We start from the raw sequence: 25,356 nt of genomic DNA on the forward strand, positions 1-25,356 counted from the left end.
TGCGGGACCGAAATCCGTACAGCACCGAAATCCGTCCACCTTATGAGATATCAATAAATTAAAGGGGGTTAAAGATAATTAATGTAGAAATAATTTATCTTGTCCTGTTCAGATACTTGGCAGTATGCTTTTAGGGCATAGAAATGGAAAGAAGGCTTTGAAATTAAAACAACAAAAATCAAAAACAAATCTTCACCCACCAAACGCGTAGTTTTTGCCGCCATTTTGTTTTCGGGTAGAGCATTATTGCACCAAAAGTAACTGTGTTTCTTTGCTAATTGCGAAGCATTACATAAGACAAGCGGAATACAAATCGAAGGAATCGCTTCTCAAGGTGCGTATCGAACTATTTACAGTGGTAGTTTCGTCATTCAGACTGTTTCAATTTAAATATTTAGTTAAAAAATAGCTGTACGGATTTTGGTCCTTTAATTCGAAATCCGTCCACGGTGGACGGATTTCGAGTCAGGAGTAGTTCATTTTATTAATTATTTTGTTATGTTTTTCGTAGTTTTAAATGAGTAAATGTGAAACACTTCAAAAGTAGAAGCCTTCATGCTCCTATGTCAATGAAAACCGTTTTATTTACATTCGATTCCTATATTCTAATGACTTTTTCATTTCAAGGTGCTTAAGTGTACGGCTTGTGATGCACGGTATCTCCGATTTGCAAGATATCTCCTATGTTTAACTCTTTTTGGAATCTGTCGTCTATACATGCCTTATATAATAGTGAATTAGTCAGGAAAAGCCAGAAAAGCTGCAAAGTTGAAATTTGGTTGGCTGTGAAGTAAACCGAAACAATTGCATAAAACTTCTTCTGTGCGGCGCTGTAATTTGTCTAACATGTGATAACGGAACTGTGTTCAATTTTATCTATTCAACTTTCACACAAGAAATTCACAATATTTGCTGTAATGAGAAAAAACGATTTTACTCTTTTGTTTCAACTTACATTTTCTTTACACATTTCAATAGATACACTTAATTTTTCTTTATTCCTATTACACTTGTTTACAGAACTATAATAAAGAGAGCAATTATATTCACCCATGTCAGTTGGTTTAGAGTTATTAAGCGTTGATATAAAAATTAGTTACATCCTCTCAGTAGCGTTGTTTCAAGGGCTTTCTTATATTTAATCTATCTATATATCATTTTTTTAAATCTTTTTTGTGTATGCTCGCTAACTACTTTTCAATCGAAAGTTCAATTTTGCTTCCACTTTGGATTATGTTATTTTACGACCCGTGTTTGACTAGCGAAAGTCTTATAGACACGTTATGGTACCTGCTCCTGAATATCGTATATCTATTTATTCATCAATGTGAAGTGAACTCTCCTTCACTCGATATAAAAGGACCGTTGAGTAAGAGTATAACGACTTTGAGAGGTATAATTTTAAAATTATTGTAGTGTGTAAAAATTTTGGTCATATTAATTCCTAACTTGTGCACCCAAAAGAATAACATATTTTTATGTAAAAAGCGATCAGTTTTAATATGGTAAAAATCCCTTTTGGCACCAAGAACATTGTAGAAAATTTGGCATTTTATTTGAATTTGTAGCCAAAGTAGGTACAGTCACTCTGTGAAGCAAAACAAGTTATAGAACGCATCGAGATACAATCCAGTTGTATATACATATTCTTATACAAAATTAATAAAGAGTGGGGCGCTGCAATCGGTTTCAACATTTCGTATTTGAATTGTAAATTCTACTCATTAATCCCGAGCAAGGCCGGGTACATACCGCTAGTATGTAATAAATTCAACACTAATATGTAACGTGGGATCACCCAGTGCGTGACACCTAAGCAATTTACCGTAAAATTCTCAAACTATCCGGGTTATGTTGACTGGCACTCCATAGACACACAATATTATCGATTATGATTCATATGAATCATATTTGAGAATTTGGACATATTTTTATTAAAATTCATTTATCATCTCTACACTTCTTGTAGAGGTTTGATATATTTTAAAATGGTCAATGTAATTCAATTGTAAAATTAAAAACATGATAATTTTATGATGCGCTGGTGAATCAAGGTTAGATTTCAAAATAGTTTTCTTTTGTACTTCATAAGATGTTCGTAGAACTTCTCAAAGTGCAAAGTATTGGAAGGTGCCCGGCGCTGAGGGACCTCCCCCATAAATGCTATGCTTTGATTACTACAAATCTAATCCATTTTAGAGTTACACAAAAACGGTCATTACCGTTGCATTTAATGTGATTTAATTTTCTCTCTGGGCAGGTTTTCAGAGCGAAGTAATAACCTCGCTCGGCCTAGGCTAGACCTTTTCAATTTCCGTCTGCTGGCTGGTGATGTTGGTGATTTCTCCCATGTTCGTGCTGTCACGGAGAGTGTATGTCCTTTTCGAACTTCGTTGGCTATAGTTGCGGTCTAGGTTTAATTCGCTAGAACAGCACAACTGTCTAAACACACAAATGTAGCACGCGAGCAACGATGTCATCAGCACCGTACCGATTATCACTGTTATCACGAGTAGAACGCTAACCTCGCCTTCCATTGCAGGACAGCGTTATGATGGGGCTGACCAAACTGTCTCGTGGTTATGGACCCGATGAAGTGTGCAAAATTGTCCAGCTGGATGAGTGGAATAATTAGCTCCTGGTAGGCCTGCGGAATATAAGAGAAAAGCGTAGGGGAGATTGTGGTTTATTAAACACATTTGTTAATTTTTCATAGAATAAATGAAAATTATTTAGACCGATAGTGATCTTCGAATAGTCAAGGGAGTGGACAATAAAAAATAAATACCTGCATCGAAGGTGGAGTGGTTCAAAAGGGACTAAGAATGTGTCACTTTTTTAGCACACTTAAAATGCCTGAATTTAATATATTTGATGACAAGAAAATTAACTTGTAAGAGACCTTTATTAATGATTTTGTTTTCCTATCTCCAGACAGGCAATGTGAGCAATTACCTAATATTACGCTGTAGATCCATTGTCACCAATAATAACGGTAGTAAAATAAATAAAATAAGAAAAACTTATTTACTTATTTTTAATTTGTCTTATTTGCTATTAGCAAATGGTTAGGAAATTCGTGAAATTTGGTCGTTTTTTAGATATTGTGTCGTCAAACTGACCCAACGGATTTTGAACCAACATTAGGCCAATTCTTCAATCCGGTTCACATGAGCAGCTCTTTTTCCGTTTTTAGTTCGATTTTTTAAATAGAGGCTCCAAAAACATGGGTTCTTCGGGAAAAACTATTCTACATGTTGCGAAACATATATTATTATGAATTAATGATTAAATTAATGCTGACTAATTTTGGGAAAACAAATAATTTGAATCATATTTTTTTGTGTCATACGTTACACCGCTTGACGATGGAATTCATCACACAGTATGTTTACAATGATCGACAATACCCTCTTTTTGTCTAACCCTTAACCAACGCTGTTATCATTGGACTGTACCCAAAACCTTGCATCCGTAAAATATGTTTTTGGTTAGAGGGTTTCCCTTTGTGTAATTGGCACCTGCCTTTTACAGGAAAAGGCACTCTTAAACCTAGTTATAACAGCATTGCTTACTGATGGGCAAGCGTTGATTTTAGCAGAGGATGATGAAGCTAACGATAGCGAAAACGTATGGAAAATATTGTGCTGGGAGTGTTCTATGCAAAAGCCAAAAGCTTGAGAAGAAATGTGAGCACTGAACAATATTATCGCAGAAAAAAATAATCCACCTAACGGTGATGCGCGTTTCTATAGTGTATTAAAATGATGGAGAGATAAAAGAGATGGAAAGCATTATTCCCCTATATCATCTTACCGTTTCTTAAACATTATTTTCCACTACATTTGTACCAACTTGTCTATATTCCTGGAGGATTCCTGGAGACACGAACGACCAAAACGGAAACTTGAACACCAACCATCCTTCAATATATGGGAGTTTGTGTAACTTCACTTCAAACGCTAAACCATGCTTGACTCCGCTCCGGATAACAAACAACTCAAGACAACTGATTTTATTTTCAACTGAGGTGCCAATTGTCAAACGGTTGTTTGAACAACTTAACGCATGGCCATATAAACTAGCAACTGAAGTATTTTCTTGGGGCGGAGTCAATGTTTTAGCGTGTGTATGCTACTTACCCCAAACAGTCTATGAAGGGTTTGATCAGGTCTTCCACATTTTGCATTCTTGTATCCGTTTGAAGTGAAGTAAAACGCTCATGTTGATGGGACAAGCAAGCGTGGGCAGACTCTCTGGCCGACGAAGCAGAGTGAGCCGTCGCAACCGGGGACATTCGCCTCCTCTACGATATCTCACGACGCTTAAGCGGGGCGAAGATAAATGCAACGATGCCTGTGAAAGACGCGAATGATCAGTTATTGACCGACCCAACTGACCAGCTGAAACGCTGGTTCGAGCACTTCGAGCAACTTTTTCAAGTGCCAGCCAGGCCATCACCACCTCGGCATGATCTGCCTAGGATCCGACGTATAACACGCGTCAATACCGAAGCTCCATCACTGCTAGAGATTCAAACAGCCATCCAAAGCATGAAATCGAATAAAGCCCCAGGGGTCGACCGCATATCAGCCGAGATGCTAAAAGCTGACCCCATGACATCCGCTCAACTACTGCATCGTTTATTTCGAAATATCTGGGACACCGCAACTTTCCCGGTCGACTGGATGCAAGGTATCTTAGTGAAGGTGCCCAAAAAGGGTGACCTAACTGTATGCGATAACTGGCGAGGCATTATGTTGCTGTGTACCGTTCTCAAAGTTCTGTGCAAAATTATCCTAGCCCGGATTCAGGAGAAGATCGATGCGACTCTCCGGCGGCAGCAAGCTGGATTCCGTGCCGGAAGATCCTGTGTGGACCATATTGTCACGCTCCGCATCATTCTGGAGCAGGTCAACGAATTCCAAGAGTCCCTTTACTTGGTATTCATTGACTACGAAAAAGCTTTCGACCGTCTCAATCACGAGAATATGTGGGGTGCCCTGAGACGCAAGGGGGTTCTTGAGAAAATCTTCGGACTCATCGAAGCACAGTACGAGGCCTTTTCGTGTAGAGTGCTGCACAATGGGGTCCTGTCCGACCCTATCCGGGTCGTAGCTGGTGTGAGGCAAGGATGTATTCTATCACCGTTACTGTTCCTCATCGTAATCGATGAGATTCTGGTAGATGCGATTGACCGTGAACCAAAACGCGGGCTGTTATGGCAGCCTATAACCATGGAGCACTTAAACGACTTCGAATTGGCTGATGACGTTGCACTCCTCGCACAACGGCGCTCTGATATGCAGAGTAAGCTCAACGACCTTGCCGAGCGCTCCTCCTCGGTAGGTTTAGTCATCAACGTCAACAAAACCAAATCGTTGGATGTAAACACGGTGACTCCTTCCAGTTTCACAGTAGCCGGGCAATCAGTGGAGAATGTTGAAAGCATCCAATATCTTGGTAGCCAAATGGCGTCAGACGGCGGTACCAAGATCGACATAGGCGCACGGATCCAGAAAGCAAGGGCTGCCTTTGCGAGTTTAAGAAATATCTGGAAAAACAGGCAGATAAGTGAACTCACCAAAATACGAATTTTCAACTCTAACGTGAAATCTGTGCTGTTATACACTAGCGAAACATGGTGTGTATCAGTGGAGAACACTCAACGACTGCAGGTGTTCATTATCAGATGGCTGCGGTATATAATTCGGGCCTGGTGGCCTTACAACTGGATCTCAAACAACGTTAACTCGACATCCGAGTTAACGTTTTTCAAACATGCTTAACCGATATTGCTCGTAATGTATAGCCGTTTGAAAAAAATTCGGGATCGGGATAGTGACTTGGTTCGTGCCACAACTCTACAGTCTACACAGTCAAATATTGTAAACAAGCATTAGACTGGAACCCTGGAGGACATCGCAGCACGAACCAGACCCAGAGGAAACTCATGGCGGCGAATCATCAATGCAATATAAGTTTGTGTAAGTCGACTTCGAAACGCTAAACCATGCTTGCAACAGGTTGACCCCGCGATAACCAAACAACTCAAGATGGAGATCTTTCAACTCGGCCCTTTGTCAAACCGTTTTGAACAACAACGCATCCATACAAAGTAAGCAACCGTTTGATTATTTTTCTGGTCAACTCTAGATGTTGGTCCAACATGTTTTGGCGTGATGCTCCGTCAAACAGCTCTATGAAGGGTTTGATCAGGTCTTCCACATTTTGCATTCTTGTATCCGTTTGATTATTTTACTGGTCAACTGTAACCATCCAGTTCTGGTAGTATGATGAATGGCTTCCTCAGTAGCTCATGGTTTATTTGGTTTGTTCATGTACCGTCTGCCTTCTGCACACTACCAAAGATGATAAATACACAGCACTTTTCGTTCAAGACCACAAGTGCACATCCACTAGCATTGTTCAAAGTCTCGTGTCCGTAGAAAACTATCGAACTAAAGAGCGTTATATAGATGGGTAATTTCTCAATTACTGTTATCTATTTTCGGCGATGAGTTCAGTTGTTTTCCTATGTAGGGTTACTGCTCCGGTTAAAAGTCACATATTCATAAGAAAATATTCATAGCTTACTGTAGTAGATAAAATCAGGTCTATATAGTATCGCTAAAAAGTGATTCACTGTACTGCATTGTGGTATTGGAAATCAGTCTAGGTCACGACACTTACGTATCTGTAAAGTTACATTTAAGTGGTGGAATTAATACAAGCCACATATTCATCCAATTTAAAACAAAGGAATGAAAAGCATTTTCATTTGTTGATTATTTTTTTAACCGACAAAATTGTTATTTTTCTGATACGGGATGGCGATGTAATTGTTACAGTGAGATGGCAAATGGAACAGCTCCCCTACATATATTTGTCTCCCAATCCCATTTAATTAAAGCTTTGCACATGAGTCTCAGTTGGGCATCCATACTTCCGCAATGGATGTTGGTTGGTACACAAGACGTGACTGGTGAACCATATTCAATTTGTGCATGCTTGGCTGTTTAATTATAATTAAAACATCAAAACTGTTCTTCCTCTCCACTAACATTTTTATTTATTTATATTATATTTGAGGTAATGGCCACATAATAGTTTGTTTAATTTTTATTTTTTATACGTTTTTAAGAGTTTGAAGTGTCAGATTGTTCATTGTTTAATTTTGATGTTTATCGTAACCTTTCCTAAGCATTGCGAGAAAAGGCGTAGGATTGCCAATCCGGACGGAATTTTTGAACTTGTTATAGTGTGGACTCGTTGGGTAATCTTGAAAACTCCACTAAAATGGAGAAGAATGAATAAAAAGCACCCAGAATTAATTAAAAGGAGGTAATTTATGTTAAAAGTCCTACCTACCTAGATACCTAGTTGGCTAAAGCATCGATACACCTATTTATTTATTTTCCGACTAAGGCCGGAGTGGCCTGTGCAGTGCATAAAAGTCTTCTCCATTCAGCTCGGTCAATGGCTGCATGTCGCCAACCAAGTCGTCCTCCACTTGTTCGATCCACATTGCTCGCTGTGCACCTCGCCTTTTTGTTCCCGTCGGATCGTTGTCGAGAACCATTTTCATCGGATTACTGTCCGGCATTCTGGGCTTGTGCGCTTTGAGCGGCACACGGTCGCTTTGGTGGAGCCTACTTGCGGATACATGCAGCCTTTTATAGAAGTTTGGCAGAGCCCACTGTCAAACCCCACCACATCCTAGGCAGGAACCCCAATTCGCCGATGGCCTGGGGATGGATCATCAAGCCCTTGGATATAGTCCTGCTGCCCCCAACTGGATGATCTAGTACATCCCGAAGAAATATTCTTCAACTTGTTTTGTCAGTTCTCCATTATTTATCGCGAAAACAAATAGAACATATCAAATTTACTGGGTAATACCGCTTAAAAAAATTGGACCTAAAAGGGTTAAATATGGTGGTGAGGCATCTGCTAATTACCGTATTCGGGAGTGGGATGACGTTCTGGATCAGGAGTGTCGTGTGTCCCTTCTACAATAAAGGGTGATAAGCTGGATTGTAGCAACTCATTGTTGATCACATTACTGAACGCCACCTACAAGGTATGGTCAAAGCAGATAAAAACAAGATGCGGGCAGCAGGGACTATGTCCAAGGGCTTGACGATCCCTCCCCAGGCCATCTGCGAGTTGTGGGGCTTGCCTAGGATGTGGTGGGGTTTGACAGTGGGCCCTGTTAAACCTCTATAAAAAGCTGCATGTATCCGCAAGTAGGTCCCACCAAAGCGACCGTGTGCCGCTCAAAGCGCACAAGCCCAAGTCCTGGTGTTAGGTGGGACGCTTCAAACAGCCCTGACACGACGGCCCCCCCGACGAGACAGGAGGTTTGCGCTGGCCCAATAAGCCGCCTAGAAAACCAATCATTACGAACAATATAAGAGATAATGCGACTCGATATAATCGGCAAAGACCCTGGGCGACGAATACAGGATCACGATTGGAAGCTTGGAACATGGAATTGCAAGTCGCCAGGTTTCGCAGGTTGCGACAGGATGATCTACGATGAATTACATCCCCGCAACTTCGACGTCGTGGCGCTGCAGGAGATTTGCTGGACAGGACAGAAAGTGTGGAAAAGCGGGCATCGAGCGGCTACCTTCTACCAAAGCTGTGGCACCACCAACGAGCTGGGAACCGGCTTCATAGTGCTGGGTAAGATGCGCCAACGCGTGATTGGGTGGCAGCCAATCAACGCAAGGATGTGCAAGCTGAGGATTAAAGGCCGTTTTCTTCAACTATAGCATCATCAACGTGCACTGCCCACACGAAGGGAGACCCGACGACGAGAAAGAAGCGTTCTACGCACAGCTGGAGCAGACATACGATGGATGCCCACTGCGGGACGTTAAAATCGTCATCGGTGACATGAACGCACAGGTAGGAAGGGAGGAAATGTATAGACCGGTCATCGGACCGGATAGTCTGCACACCGTATCGAATGACAACGGTCAACGATGCATAAACTTCGCAGCCTCCCGCGGTATGGTAGTCCAAAGTACCTTCTTTCCCCGCAAAAATATCCACAAGGCCACATGGAGATCACCTAATCAAGAAACGGAAAACCAAATCAACCACGTTCTAATCGATGATAAATTCTTCTCCGACATCACGAACGTCCGCACTTACCGCAGTGCGAATATCGAATCCGACCACTACCTCGTTTCAGTATGCCTGCGCTCAAAACTCTCGACGGTGTACAACACGCGTCGAAGTCGAGAGCCGCGGCTTAACATTGGGCGGCTACAAGACGGTAGACTAGCCCAAGGATACGCCCAGCAGCTGGAAGTGGCACTTCCAACGGAAGAGCAGTCAGGCGCAGCGTCTCTTGAAGATGGCTGGAGAGATATTCGATCCGCCATTGGTAGCACCGCAACCGCTGCACTTGGCACGGTGCCCCGGATCAAAAGAAACGACTGGTATGACGGCGAATGTGAGCAGTTAGTGGAAGAGAAGAATGCAGCATGGGCGAGATTGCTGCAACACCGCACGAGGGCGAACGAGGCACGATATAAACAGGCGCGGAACAGACAAAACTCGATTTTCCGGAGGAAAAAGCGCCAGCAGGAAGATCGAGACCGTGAAGGAACGGAGCAACTGTACCGCGCTAATAACACACGAAAGTTCTATGAGAAGTTAAACCGTTCACGTAAGGGCCACGTGCCACAGCCTGATATGTGTAAGGACATAAACGGGAACCTTCTTACGAACGAGCGTGAGGTGATCCAAAGGTGGCGGCAGCACTACGAAGAACACCTGAATGGCGATGTGGCAGACGAAGATGGCGGTATGGTGATGGACCTGGGAGGACGCGCGCAGGACATAATTCTACCGGCTCCGGATCTCCAGGAAATCCAGGAGGAGATTGGCCGGCTGAAGAACAACAAAGCCCTGGGGTTGACCAACTCACCAGGAGAGCTATTTAAACACGGTGGTGAGGCACTGGCTAGAGCGCTGCACTGGGTCATTACCAAGATTTGGGAGGAGGAAGTTTTGCCGCAGGAGTGGATGGAAGGTGTCGTGTGTCCCATCTACAAAAAGGGCGATAAGCTGGATTGTAGCAACTACCGCGCAATCACATTACTGAACGCCGCCTACAAGGTACTCTCCCAAATTTTATGCCGTCGACTAGCACCAACTGCAAGGGAGTTCGTGGGGCAGTACCAAACGGGATTTATGGGCGAACGCTCCACCACGGACCAGGTGTTCGCCATTCGCCAAGTACTGCAGAAATGCCGCGAATACAACGTGCCCACACATCATCTTATTCATCGACTTCAAAGCCGCATATGATACAATCGATCGGGACCAGCTATGGCAGCTAATGCACGAACACGGTTTTCCGGATAAACTGACGCGGTTGATCAAAGCGACGATGGATCGGGTGATGTGCGTAGTTCGAGTTTCAGGGGCATTCTCGAGTCCCTTCGAAACCCGCAGAGGGTTATAGCAAAGGTGATGGTCTCTCGTGTTTGCTATTCAACATCGCTTTGGAAGGGGTAATACGAAGAGCAGGGATTAACACGAGTGGTACAATTTTCAATAAGTCCGTCCAGCTATTTGGTTTCGCCGACGACATAGATATTATGGCACGTAACTTTGAGAAGATGGAGGAAGCCTACATCAGACTGAAGAGGGAAGCTAAGCGGATCGGACTAGTCATCAACACGTCGAAGACGAAGTACATGATAGGAAGAGGAAGAAGACAATGTGAGCCACCCACCGCGAGTTTGCATCGGTGGTGACGAAATCGAGGTGGTAGAAGAATTTGTGTACTTGGGCTCACTGGTGACTGCCGAAAATGACACCAGCAGAGAAATTCGGAGACGCATAGTGGCTGGAAATCGTACGTACTTTGGACTCCGCAAGACGCTCCGATCGAATAGAGTTCGTCGTCGTACCAAACTGACAATCTACAAAACGCTAATTAGACCGGTAGTCCTCTACGGACACGAGACATGGACGATGCTCGTGGAGGACCAACGCGCACTTGGAGTTTTCGAAAGGAAAGTGCTGCGTACCATCTATGGTGGGGTGCAGATGGCGGACGGTACGTGGAGGAGGCGAATGAACCACGAATTGCATCAGCTGTTGGGAGAACCATCCATCGTTCACACCGCGAAAATCGGACGACTGCGATGGGCCGGGCACGTAGCCAGAATGTCAGACAGTAACCCGGTGAAAATGGTTCTCGACAACGATCCGACGGGCACAAGAAGGCGAGGTGCGCAGCGGGCAAGGTGGATCGATCAGGTGGAAGATGAGTTGCGGACCCTCCGTAGACTGCGTGGTTGGCGACGTGTAGCCATGGACCGAGCCGAATGGAGAAGACTCTTATATACCGCACAGGCCACTTCGGCCTTAGTCTGATTAAATAAATAATAATAATAGATAAAAACAAGAACATGTATGGAATTGCCTCAAATACGTCGCTCGACTGAAACGTTGCTGATTGCTGGCGAGTGGCAACCCTTTCCAGTAAGTACTTCAGCGACGCAGCACCAAACTAGAAAGTGCTCGCAGAAATGCCGCGAATACAACGTGCCTAGGCATACACATCACGAACTTTTTTAAACCATTTCATTTATTTTATAGGCTCAGTAGTGTGTGACACTTTGCGGAGCCGAAATTCTTAAGTATGATATGTAAATGGGTTTCATTACATTTATTGATTCACTTTTATTGCAATGGGGCCGACGAATGCAACTTGTTGCGTGCAAATCGGTCAATGCTTGATTCCAAGAAGTGTGTCTAAAATGGCTAGAAATGACTAAAAAGAATAAACACGAATTCAACTTATAAGTTCAATCAATTACAATGGTTTTGCTACATTTTGAGAGGGCAAGCGAATTGAACAATTCAGTTGAATTAAATTAGCTTGCCAAAGTTGATCATTTTCAACTTTCTGTTTTGTTCAAGTGAATTGTACGAAGGTGTTTAGACGTTCAATTCGTCTTCAATTCGTCTTCAACAGTAATTCCCTTGCCTTGTCAAAATTTTGTCGAATCTTTGCTTCACAAACATGCTCAATTCCGTAAATTTTCTCATTGGGTACCCAGCGGAACCGGTTCAAGGTTGGCCATATGATGATAACCAAACTCTTGTGGAATGGCACGAGTTACATTCCCTTACAAAAATTAATATCTTCAAACTATTTCCTGAAAATATATTAAATTTACGGTCCAACCATGCCTGTTTTGTTAAAATCGGTTGATGTTTGGCGAAATGAAAGAAAATTTAAAATAAATTTCAGTCTTTTTTCTTATGCTGGTATCGTAAAGGTTAGAATAATGAACCGTCATTTTATTAAAATATCCAAAAATAAAATAATTCATTGGATTCCCTCATTCTGTGCGCCGCTTCCATAACTCGAGTAACCACATTATTTTGCAAATTATCCTCGTCGAAAATAGTATTAAACATCCAATCACACAATATTTCTCACGGTTGATATGTGCGGCGATTCGCTTGCAAACGTGGAACACGGCAAAAACTAATTTCCCACACGGTAAATTTAATTTACAACAGCGGATTCTGTCTCGCGTCAGATCTACCGCATGTAGGTACACATTTTGGTGCTAGGGGACGATCAGAAGTTGCAAAAATCTGTAGCGCAGATTGAACAAGCGGCTGTAACGATGTTTGTACACAATATCATGTTTTCCGGTTGTTTCCATCATCTTTGGAAATTTCTCGAAGATGGTTTAGTGCAAAGGAAATTTGGTGGTGTGTGGGATTCCACTGCTTTGCATTGCAACATTAATTTCCAGGCGGATTTAATCGCGTTCGCTCATTTCCCGAATTATTATTTTGTAGGGTAAAATATGGTAAAATGGGTTGTGGGATGAGTTGTTCCATTTTTTATCGTTATATACATATCGTAGATTATAATGTAAAACAAGGTTATTTGCTACAGAGAAAGGATGTCGCTGTCATAACTGTTTAAAACATCTTACCTTTGGGCAGTTATGTACCCGAAATGCTTGGGAAGTAGAAAAAAAACGAATTATAGTGACAATTTTTATCTGTAGTTTACTTCTTTTTGTAAAAATAATAATATTGAAACAAAAACGATGTGAAACAAATACGTGATTTGAGAGTAAAGTTTTATTTCGAACTATAGTTAAGTAAGGAAAAAAACTAAAAAATCCTGACAATAATAGCAAAACAGTACAAATTTTAAATATTTGGTAAAAGTAATTCTATTTGACAGGGGAAGATACAGGAATGGATCAAAATGATCCAATACATAAAGTCACTCGTAATGTCGTTTCTACTACACTACTGAGTTGAAACTTCCATTATAGCCTATTCAGATTACGCCATTTTTTATAATAAATCATATGAAGAGTAAATAGTAACTTGATGCTAATGCTAACAAATTCAATTTGGTTTATTTATTTGTTTATTACGAATGGGGAAAAGCCCGTTTGAATTAAACTCTTTTGTGTTCTCTCTCATATGATACAATTATTACTTACAACTATTTTCAATAATTAGCTTAGTTCTAGATCCAGTTTCTACAATTAAACTGCTATATGATTTCATATGAAGTGAAAAGATCTTTATACAACTTCGTTTTTAACTACATTTATCCTTTTATATGACTTCGTATGCATCAATTCATAACTCAACATCGTAACTTTAACAACTTGAAACTAGCCATACGTAAAAGACCTGTATGGAAATATTTGCATCTTTTTGAACAATATAAGGTAATAAAAAACCAAACGAACGAAAAAATGCGAAAGAAAAGCCGCTGGTCCTTTTTAAATTCTTATAATGTGTTTATAAGTTCTCTTCTAATTATTCTTCATTTACAAATTTCGAAATAACGGACATACCCAGTTTCGATTCGAAGATCTTCGAGATGCTAGTCCTTCAACAATCCTCAAAGCCATAGGAACAGATCCATTGCGAACGAAAAACTGCACATCGCATTATAGAATGGGGATTTATATCTTAATCTGGTTCCATGCGACTTGATTTATAATGTTTTAACTGCTTCACATATGATTCATTTTAACCTTCAAGCAATTTGATTCCAATATTTACATATGTTATTTTTTAAGACTTTCTTCTCGCATGTGCTATTGGTATTTATAATGGAACAACTCCGTGCTTTTTATTGTTCTTTGCATAAGTGAATCATTTGTTTGAGAAACTGCATAAGTCCATTTTACACTATTTCGAGAAAACAACAAAAAACTGTTTTTCAACAAACTTGCACCGAATCTTTCGATTTCTTCGATACAGATCAATAGTTTTTGGCAAAACTCAACACCCTGAGGCACTTTCAGTGCAAAAAATGTAAGCATTACTCCACAATTGCTCTTCAAAGTACGTGGACATGTGTAGTTTCTCAAACAAACGAAAATTTGTTCATACATTCTTGAACAAAAATTTTTTTTTCGTTTTTTTGCCAGAATACGTATTTTTGGACAAGGATTCAGAATATATAAAAATCTCATTTTGGCCAAAAATGTTACATATGCAGTTTCTCAAACAAACGGTTCAAGTCTTTCTTATACCTACATGACAACTTTTTTTTCACGGGAAATACATCATCCGTAGAATATATACATTATGATTCTATTCTACTTCATACGTTTGAAACTAATGATATGAGTGAAAATGATTCGCAATACCTTTATTCATAACTTCATTTATGTAAGGAGTTAAATAACAGTTACTTCATCTTGACATCAAATAAACTAATATATAATTTCTTCATGAAGATCATAATAATATCCCAATTTGGTATCTTATCCAGTTTTCCGTGAGCAGTAGTGGCCGCCAGCTTGCCTGCAGGTTGATCTCTGATTTCACATTTGTGGAGGTCAACAACACCGTTCGAGCATTTTAATCAATGCCCAAGTAACCAAAAGTTCCTTTAAAGGTACGTTTTTCGCTTAATCAGCTTCACTGAGCTGCTTGGAGATCGTAGTGTGCTCTGTTACAAGACGGACATGAAAATTTATCGCTCCGTCTAATTTTAGCTTTGTTGATAAAATGGCAGTATACTACAAACTGGAAGGAAGTTACCCCGCATTCGATGAAGGATCCGATGGAGGAATGTAAAGCTTCCGTTCCTATGAATGAAAAGCTGGAGCCCCCCCCCCGAGTGAAATGACTACCCACTGTTTGCTGGAGTGCGGTGGCAAGATGTTTAAAGTGTTGGACGAGGAAAGCGGAATCAACTTGGGTGTTATCATCACATCGTTCTAAAGATTTGTTGTCAGCGAGGAATTGGTGAAATTATTGACCGACGCTGCTCAGAAAAAAAGGATCATGAGGGAGAGGAACAGGATGGCGTTTAAATTGCACCACCAAGCGGTACATCTACGGTGCTCAACAAAGATCCGAAGCCGATTGATGACCAGTCGCTAAACGAAAGCCGTCCAGCGATGAGCCTAACAGGACCTCGGTGAGCTCTTTCCAATTTATTTTATTTCTGCTCGTTTCACATTTATATGTACTTAACTCGCTATTTCCCAACTTATATTAATGAGATGCAGACATTATATTCAATTTAATATATGTTCTTAGGGCTATTGTAACCACTTTGTTGGTATACTACTTTTTTTCGTGCCAGAGAGCAAGTAATGGCGCTTAAACCTAGGCTTGTATAGGCCAGGGCACTAGACTAAAAACTGTGTCCCATCCCAGGATGTGGAGGACTTAAGGAGTGTACATTAATCCTCTTAACTAAGTCACTTCCAACGAATCGAAAATATAACCTAATACTATAAACGGAGCGGTTGGTACGAGATGTTCCCGTTTTATGACTTAAATGTGAAATCAAGTTAAGTACTAATTTTCACTTAAAATGAACAACGCTGCACAGTAGGCCTGGCCGCTTTTATGTTTGAGTTACATTTCTAATGTGCTTCAAGCATAAATATTGACAAGAAAAGTGATAGATGTAGTCGAATCTATCACTTTCCAGGATTCTTCCAAGTGATGGCTGTGTAAGTGTAGACTAGACTAGACTAATCAGCTTCACTGAGCTGCTTAAGCCGAAAACGTACTCTTAAAGGAACTTTTGGTTACTTGGGTGTGGCATATAAGAAGACTTGAATCTACTCAATCAGCACCTTCTTATATGGCGCATTGGTCAGCGGTGGGTGCAGTTGACCTCCACAAATGTCAAATCAGAGACTAACCCGCAGGCAAGCTGGCGGCCACTACTGCCGCGGAAACTGGATACAATTTGTATTAATTTCGCATTGCATTCTATACGATTCTATCTTCATCTGGATATTTACATAATTTTAATCTTACATCCTAATACGACTACTGGTTTGCTGGGATGTACGATGATTAAATGAATTTTTATTTAGTTTTTTAGAGTTTGGTTGTGGACCTTCTTATTCGTTGCTTGCCATGGAGAACATGCGCATGTTATCAAAGGTGGCTGTGTTATGTGTCACATATGTTGTCCGTTTGCAGTCTCATATTTTTAAGCGTTGGAAGCAAACAAATGCACTCGCGTTTTCAAGGGCACACCACTCAAAACGGCAGCAACGCACATCTGTAATATTTTTATTATTCCAACAAGTACTGGAATTTCTCATTTTGATTTGATTTGATTTGATTTATTGGACTATAGGCTGTAAGCCCGTTACCCTACTACACATAATTGTTGTCACATATACAATTGTCCTCTTAAAAATAATCTTAATCTATCACGAATTACATCTGTTGTCATGTTTGTAGAAATTACATCTTGTCGTCTCAGTACAGTCACATGTTGTACATATGCATAATCAAGTTTCAGACATAGTCATTAATTTCCACTCCGGGTGGCTTAATACCCGGCATATAGGCAATTAACTTTGAATGTACTGATCTCGAGCTGGGTGCTGCGGATAGAGCCGCTATTCTGCTCTCAAGCGAGTAGCGGGATATTTTGAAATCAATCCCATAATCAGAATTATATTGCAGTTCTCTGGCTGTCAAACATTTCCCGCTTTTCGAATTTCTCTTTCCATGCTGCACGATGGCGCACAAATGCGCGAGACTCTACATGACTTTACGATGGTTAAAATACATTCCTGCCCCAATCAGCTGCTGAATCTCGTGAAATCTCGTAACGAGTGCGTTTTAAGTTGCATTCCTACTAATTATCCACTCGAACTATAATGTGAATATATTTGTTACAAAGAATGCAAAACTCAAACTAAGTATATTTTTATAAATAATAACAATACTTCTCAATATAAGATCTAAAACGAAAATAACCACAATCTTCAATGTTTGGCCTCGGCACAATAGAAATTTTGGCTTCACTTTGACAACCAAATTGATTCTATCCGCACAACCCAGATCTCGAGCGGCGCTCTCTCTTCGCTTGTGTGGACGTGTTGGGATCTGACGACCAAACTGGCACAACCTCACACAACCCTACTTCATTGAGCGCCGTTGCTGATGAAGCAAGTGTGTAGGAGCCGGACAATATTAAATACTCATCCTACTTGGTTGACATTGTGTACAAAAATACATTTGAGAGAGTTAGTTCTGAAAATGTATTGCGAGAAATCGGCTGGTACCTGGTGCTGGGAATTTGGTTTCATCAGTACCCGCTAAGCTGCGGTGGACGACGGAGGTCCTTCGTAGCTTAGTAGGGAAAGCACCTGTCATGCGAACTGGGGTCGTGGGATCAAACCCCACCGAAGGGGCGGTTACCCTCCAATACCTTTTCCGAACTAAATCTATCACATGTTGTACATATGCATAATCAAGTTTCAGACATAGTAATCTTGTAGTCTGTTGAATTCAGTCATGAACCTGCTGCGTGTAGTTCCTTGATCTAAATGGAGGATCGAAGACCCTCCGACGACGAACAGTAACCGGGCTAGTGTTGAAGTTGAGCCGGTTATAGATATACACTGGTGGAAATAAGTATAAAGACAAGCTCGGTTTCCATACAAAATGGACATATTAAGTCAACATCTCGATTCTTAGTCATTCGATTGGGCTAATTTTTTGCCAACAAGCCTAAAATGACTTGAATTTTTATTCAATGATAGTTACATTTATGCATATGTTCTGGTTATACGCGTTTCTGTTGGAAATAATTATAAAGACAGTTCCGTTGTATGGAGCTCCATATAAAAAAGTGGTGGCTTTATAACTATTTCCAGATTTTGAGATCAAAATCAACAGAGATGTATAAAATTTACTCAAAGATCGAAAGTTCACGTTAAAAACAGGTGCCTAGTAAAATTTCAGCCAAATCGAATCGCTACGAATCGAGATATCGATCCTCAATCATGATGAAAATGTATGAAAAACATGCTTGTCTTTATACTTATTTCCGGCGGTATATGGGCTACTAATTCGCCCTCTCAAGATGCTACAGAAAAAGACGATGTCAGCAATCTTGTGTCTGCTACTGATGGTGTCGAGGTCAAATAACGAGCAGAGATTCTCATACTCCGGTAACTCTTCTCTCCATCCAAGGTTTCTCACAGCAAATCTTAAAAACTTTCTCTGTACTGCCTCCAACCGTTGAATATGAACTTCATATTGTGGCCGCCACACCACACTCGCAAAATCCAGTTTAGTCCTAACGAGGCTAACATAAATTGTGAGAATTGCATGTGGATCAGTAAGCTCACGTCCAAACCGTCGGGTGAGAGCAAAAAGTTGCAATGTGTCCTTAATGAGTCTGTTTATGTGTTCGTTAAATGTCAGTGACTGATCCATTGTTACGCCCAAATCTCGAACACTATCTACTCGTTGCAGGATTGCATGACCCAAACGGTAGGTAAATGATGTTGGCACTCACCTACTCTTCTGGAGCAGGTAATCACCGAGCATTTGCTTGCATTGACACGAAGTCCATTCCTATTAAAAAAATCTTTCAAAATTGCGAAGATCTTTTTGCAACAAGATACAGTAATCAAGGGCTTTTACAGGCATAAAATTTGTTACGTCGTCGGCATAGATCAACAATATCACGTTAATCATAAATGGCGAGAGTTTATTCATGACTATGACAAAAGCAGCGGGCCCAAATGGCTATCCTGTGGAACTCCTGAATTAACATCGAAGGGAGCCAATGTATTGTTGCAAACTCTCACCTACTGAATTCTGATCAACAAATATGTTTTAATCCATTCGAACAACATTCCTCCGATGCCAAAATCGGCTACCGCGCGCATTATACTGTCTATCCCAACAACATCGAATGCCTTACTCATATCCGTATTGACACAGTCAACTTGATAGCCTTTAGACATATAGTCCGTAACCATGGAGCTGAATTCACACAGGTTCGTCACAACAGACTTACCTTTCAAGAATCCATGCTGAGCTGTCGAGACATGTTCGTTGATTCGTTCGTAGAGATGGGAATAAACTAGTCGTTCAAACAATTTTGGCATCGTGGATTGAATTGCGACACCACGGTAGTTTTCCGCATTACAACGAGATCCTTTCTTATGTATAGGAGTTATGTGCGAGATTTTCCATAGTTGCGGGAAGTAACCAGATGACAACGAAGAATTGAAGAGAAAAGAGAGGGGTCCTGCGAGTTCATCCTTGAGTTCCTTAAAGAGCTTAGATGAGATTTTGTCCGGCTCCGCCGACTTGCTTATGTCTAGCTCCAACAATCCTTGTTCCACTTCATCGCGTGATAAATCCATAAAGTCCGTGGCAGCGGCGTCTGGAGGATTAATTTCATTCACGGGATCGCTTCGATAAACACTCTTGAAGTAGTCATCGAAAAGCTCTGCGGTGTCCTGTCCATCAATTTTCAATTAGAGATGTCACGCGAAGTTTACATATCTGCCCCTTTCGATATCTATAGAAACGCGAAGGATGAATGGCATTGCTCTCTGTCTTATGACGATCATGACTTTTTGCAGTACTAATTCCAGCTGTTATCCCATACAGCATTTGTGATCAAGATGATTCGACCATAGTAACCCGAATTTTTGCATAAAATGTTTTATCGGTACTTTGAATGTCAAATCTATTGTTTTGGTTTGCTTGTCCACAAGTATGAAAATTGGGCTACTGTAATGAAAAACATGAACATCTGACACATAAAGTACCGTTTTGAACTAAACATGTTGATGGGAAAAGCTTTGTTCAATTTTTTTGATGGGCCGCCCTTTTATTGGGCTCTATTTGATGTCCTGATGCTCTGGACAAAATTTCAGCCAAATCGGTCAACGTTTGGGCCGTGCTAAACTCGTTGGAAGTTTATATGCAAAAATGTACGCAGAAACATCCAAAACAGTGAATTGCAGTTGGACGGCACAACGTACGATGAAGAACTATGATACTCATTCAGATCTTGTAGAGTCTAATACAGAATGTTATGCAGAAAACCGCGAGAAGATCAGAGTTTGCCCGGCTAAGTTATTAGCATTTCTTTGAAGTGGTGTTTGAGCAAATTTCGTTTCTTTTACCTTTGAAAAGAAATAAATTCACCCCTACAACACTCCAGTAAAATACTAATATCTTTGCCTAATAAACTCTAATCTTCTCGCGGTTTTCAGCCCAACATTCTGTATTTAATTCTTATTATCTATTATTTTATTTAATCAGACTAAGGCCGAAGTGGCCTGTGCGGTATATAAGAGTCTTCTCCATTCGGCTCGGTCCATGGCTACACGTCGCCAACCACGCAGTCTACGGAGGGTCCGCAAGTCATCTTCCACCTGATCGATCCACCTTGCCCGCTGCGCACCTCGCCTTCTTGTGCCTGTCGGATCGTTGTCGAGAACTATTTCACCGGGTTACTGTCCGACATTCTGGCTACGTGCCCGGCCCATCGCAGTCGTCCGATTTTCGCGGTGTGAACGATGGATGGTTCTCCCAACAGCTGATGCAATTCGTGGTTCATTCGCCTCCTCCACGTACCGTCCGCCATCTGCACCCCACCATAGATGGTACGCAGCACTTTCCTTTCGAAAACTCCAAGTGCGCGTTGGTCCTCCACGAGCATCGTCCAGGTCTCGTGTCCGTAGAGGACTACCGGTCTAATTAGCGTTTTGTAGATTGTCAGTTTGGTACGGCGGCGAACTCTATTCGATCGGAGCGTCTTGCGGAGTCCAAAGTACGTACGATTTCCAGCCACTATGCGTCTCCGAATTTCTCTGCTGGTGTCATTTTCGGCAGTCACCAGTGAGCCCAAGTACACAAATTCTTCTACCACCTCGATTTCGTCACCACCGATGCAAACTCGCGGTGGGTGGCTCACATTGTCTTCTCTTGAACCTCTTCCTATCATGTACTTCGTCTTCGACGTGTTGATGACTAGTCCGATCCGCTTAGCTTCCCTCTTCAGTCTGATGTAGGCTTCCTCCATCTTCTCAAAGTTACGTGCCATAATATCTATGTCGTCGGCGAAACCAAATAGCTGGACGGACTTATTGAAAATTGTACCACTCGTGTTAATCCCTGCTCTTCGTATTACCCCTTCCAAAGCGATGTTGAATAGCAAACACGAAAGACCATCACCTTGCCGTAACCCTCTGCGGGTTTCGAAGGGACTCGAGAATGCCCTGAAACTCGAACTACGCACATCACCCGATCCATCGTCGCTTTGATCAACCGTGTCAGTTTATCCGGAAAACCGTGTTCGTGCATTAGCTGCCATAGCTGGTCCCGATCGATTGTATCATATGCGGCTTTGAAGTCGATGAATAGATAATGTGTGGGCACGTTGTATTCGCGGCATTTCTGCAGTACTTGGCGAATGGCGAACACCTGGTCCGTGGTGGAGCGTTCGCCCATAAAACCCGCCTGGTACTGCCCCACGAACTCCCTTGCAGTTGGTGCTAGTCGACGGCATAAAATTTGGGAGAGTACCTTGTAGGCGGCGTTCAGCAATGTGATTGCGCGGTAGTTGCTACAATCCAGCTTATCGCCCTTTTGTAGATGGGACACGACACCTTCCATCCACTCCTGCGGCAAAACTTCCTCCTCCCAAATCTTGGTAATGACCCAGTGCAGCGCTCTAGCCAGTGCCTCACCAACGTGTTTAAATAGCTCTCCTGGTAGTTGGTCAACCCCAGGGGCTTTGTTGTTCTTCAGCCGGCCAATCTCCTCCTGGATTTCCTGGAGATCCGGAGCCGGTAGAATTATGTCCTGCGCGCGTTCTCCCAGGTCCATCACCATACCGCCATCTTCGTCTGCCACATCGCCATTCAGGGGTTCTTCGTAGTGCTGCCGCCACCTTTGGATCACCTCACGCTCGTTCGTAAGAAGGTTCCCGTTTATGTCCTTACACATATCAGGCTGTGGCACGTGGCCCTTACGTGAACGGTTTAACTTCTCATAGAACTTTCGTGTGTTATTAGCGCGGTACAGTTGCTCCGTTTCTTCACGGTCTCGATCTTCCTGCTGGCGCTTTTTCCTCCGGAAAATCGAGTTTTGTCTGTTCCGCGCCTGTTTATATCGTGCCTCGTTCGCCCTCGTGCGGTGTTGCAGCAATCTCGCCCATGCTGCATTCTTCTCTTCCACTAACTGCTCACATTCGCCGTCATACCAGTCGTTTCTCTGATCCGGGGCACCGTGCCAAGTGCAGCGGTTGCGGTGCTACCAATGGCGGATCGAATATCTCCAGCCATCTTCAAGAGACGCTGCGCCTAGCTGCTCTTCCGTTGGAAGTGCCACTTCCAGCTGCTGCGCGTATTCTTGGGCTAGTCTACCATCTTGTAGCCGCCCAATGTTAAGCCGCGGCGTCCGACTTCGACGCGTGTTGTACACCGTCGAGAGTTTTGAGCGCAGACATATTGCAACGAGGTAGTGGTCGGATTCAATATTCGTACTGGCGGTAAGTGCGGACGTTCGTGAAGTCGGAGAAGAATTTACCGTCGATTAGAACGAAGTCGATTTGATTTTCCGTTTCTTGGTTAGGTAATCTCCATGTGGCCTTGTGGATATTTTTGCGGGGAAAGAATGTGCTTCGGACTACCATTCCGCGGGAGGCTGCGAAGTTTATGCATCGTTGGCCGTTGTCATTCGATACGGTGTGCAGACTATCCGGTCCGATGACCGGTCTATACATTTCCTCCCTTCCTACCTGTGCGTTCATGTCACCGATGACGATTTTGACGTCCCGCAGTGGGCATCCATCGTATGTCTGCTCCAGCTGTGCGTAGAACGCTTCTTTCTCGTCGTCGGGTCTCCCTTCGTGTGGGCAGTGCACGTTGATGATGCTATAGTTGAAGAAACGGCCTTTAATCCTCAGCTTGCACATCCTTGCGTTGATTGGCTGCCACCCAATCACGCGTTGGCGCATCTTACCCAGCACTATGAAGCCGGTTCCCAGCTCGTTGGTGGTGCCACAGCTTTGGTAGAAGGTAGCCGCTCGATGCCCGCTTTTCCACACTTTCTGTCCTGTCCACCAAATCTCCTGCAGCGCCACGACGTCGAAGTTGCGGGGATGTAATTCATCGTAGATCATCCTGTCGCAACCTGCGAAACCTAGCGACTTGCAATTCCATGTTCCAAGCTTCCAATCGTGATCCTGTATTCGTCGCCTAGGTCTTTGCCGATTATATCGAGTCGCATTATCTCTTATATTGTTCGTAATGATTGGTTTTCTAGGCGGCTTATTGGGCCAGCGCAAACCTCCTGTCTCGTCGGAGGGCCGTCGTGTCAGGGCTGTTTAGCGTCCCACCTAACACCAGGACTTGGGCTTGTGCGCTTTGAGCGGCACACGGTCGCTTTGGTGGGGCCTACTTGCGGATACATGCAGCTTTTTATAGAGGTTTAACAGGGCCCACTGCCAAACCCCACCACATCCTAGGCAAGCCCCACAACTCGCAGATGGCCTGGGGAGGGATCGTCAAGCCCTTGGACATAGTCCCTGCTGCCCCTGTATTTAATTCTACAAGAACTGAATGAGTGTCATGCTTCTTGATCGTAAATTGTGCCGTCCAACTGCAAATCACTGTTTTTGGATCTTTCTGCATACATTTTTCCATATAAACTTTCAACGAGTTCAGCACCACCCAAGCGTTGATCGATTTGGCTGAAATTTTGTTCAGATAATCGAGGCATCAAATAGAATCGAATAAGAGGGCGGCCCATAAAAAAATATGAAAAAGTGTTTTTTGAGCCACCCTAATGTGGATCACAAGGTTTGAAGCGCCATTAGCAATCTAATACGTATCCATCTGCTATAATTACTTTCTTCAAATGAATTGCGTGACTGTTGTGTTACGGTGTATGATCTACCATAGTCACATTGTCAGCTACAGGCAAATCCTGACCCAACGAATACCTTTCCTAATATACAACTCCGTGGTACTTATGAGGGTGTCGCTGAGTCGGGGGCCTCTCATTAAGTAAGTACTACATCAACACTTCGTTCCCCTTCCAAGTAACGGTGAAGATGGGCGTGGCCTGGAGTAGTAATACTTATGATTTTGTGATTTTTGTTCTAGATTGAAATGAAGGATCACACCGACCTTGAACAATCTAATAGAGATTTCAAAAGAAAAACATGAGTATAACTAGTGTCCAATATACGAGGTACACCTTAACTATGATATGCTTACTGTGTATAAAAATGTATGTATGTGAGACATGTACGAAACACTCAATGCGGAAATGCTGTATTTTGAAATATGTCAATGCGTTCTGAAATTATATAAATAAATAAAAAATAAAAAAATTGGGGCCTCCAGTTAGCCATGCAAACAAAGGCGTATGCTTGCTTATACGAGGATAGACAGTTTGATCCTCGGTCCGATATAGCGTGTTTTAATGGGAAATATTATTGGCTTCCTAGGCATAGAAAAACTTTTATTTAATAACTCGGGACCGATTTGCGATTTGGGCGTAACTTATTTTGTAAACAAACATTGTTTTGTTTATTCCGTAGAATGCAAGCGTTTTTCTCCAAAACTAATTCCCTTACCTGGTAGAGGAAAGCCTATTCTATCGGATACATGCCGTGGTTTTCTCAGGAAATGCATGCTGTAGCTGGAATTCGCCTTCCAATGTTTGTTTACACATTTGTTTTGTTGTGCCACAGTTGGAATCTTTTCAGTGATACATATCAATCGAAAGATAAGGCATTGTTTCGGCTCAAATGACCAGCGTAAATTAATTAATAATTCGGCTTTGATCAAAATAAATAGGGGGTATCCAAAAGGTGTACATTAGGGGGTCCAAAACACGTTGCACTGTCCAAAACGAAGAATATTTCCATTTCAGAAAGTAGCGATTCTCAGCAATTTGTTGCACATTTCACATTTCTTTTTCATAAACTAGGCTTCTATTAATGAAATGGACTGATTTCCGCTTGCAGCAAACGGGTCATTTGATAGATATAAGCAAATATTGGTA

General features: G+C 42.2%; 1 long non-coding RNA gene across 4 annotated transcripts in view; it reads right to left on the bottom strand.

The window, feature by feature from the left end:
• Positions 1-931: 931 nt before the first annotated feature.
• The window catches only part of LOC134205205 (uncharacterized), a 39,512-nt gene continuing 15,087 nt past the window's right edge, over positions 932-25,356 (bottom strand). For all 4 annotated transcript variants that reach the window (XR_009978083.1, XR_009978082.1, XR_009978084.1 and 1 more), the window contains exon 3: positions 932-2,647. This is a non-coding gene — a long non-coding RNA (uncharacterized LOC134205205). The remainder of the gene's footprint in view (positions 2,648-25,356) is intronic.

This window comes from Armigeres subalbatus, chromosome 1 (genome assembly GCF_024139115.2).
Source record: "Armigeres subalbatus isolate Guangzhou_Male chromosome 1, GZ_Asu_2, whole genome shotgun sequence".
In the NCBI taxonomy this organism is placed as follows: Eukaryota; Metazoa; Arthropoda; class Insecta; order Diptera; family Culicidae; genus Armigeres; species Armigeres subalbatus.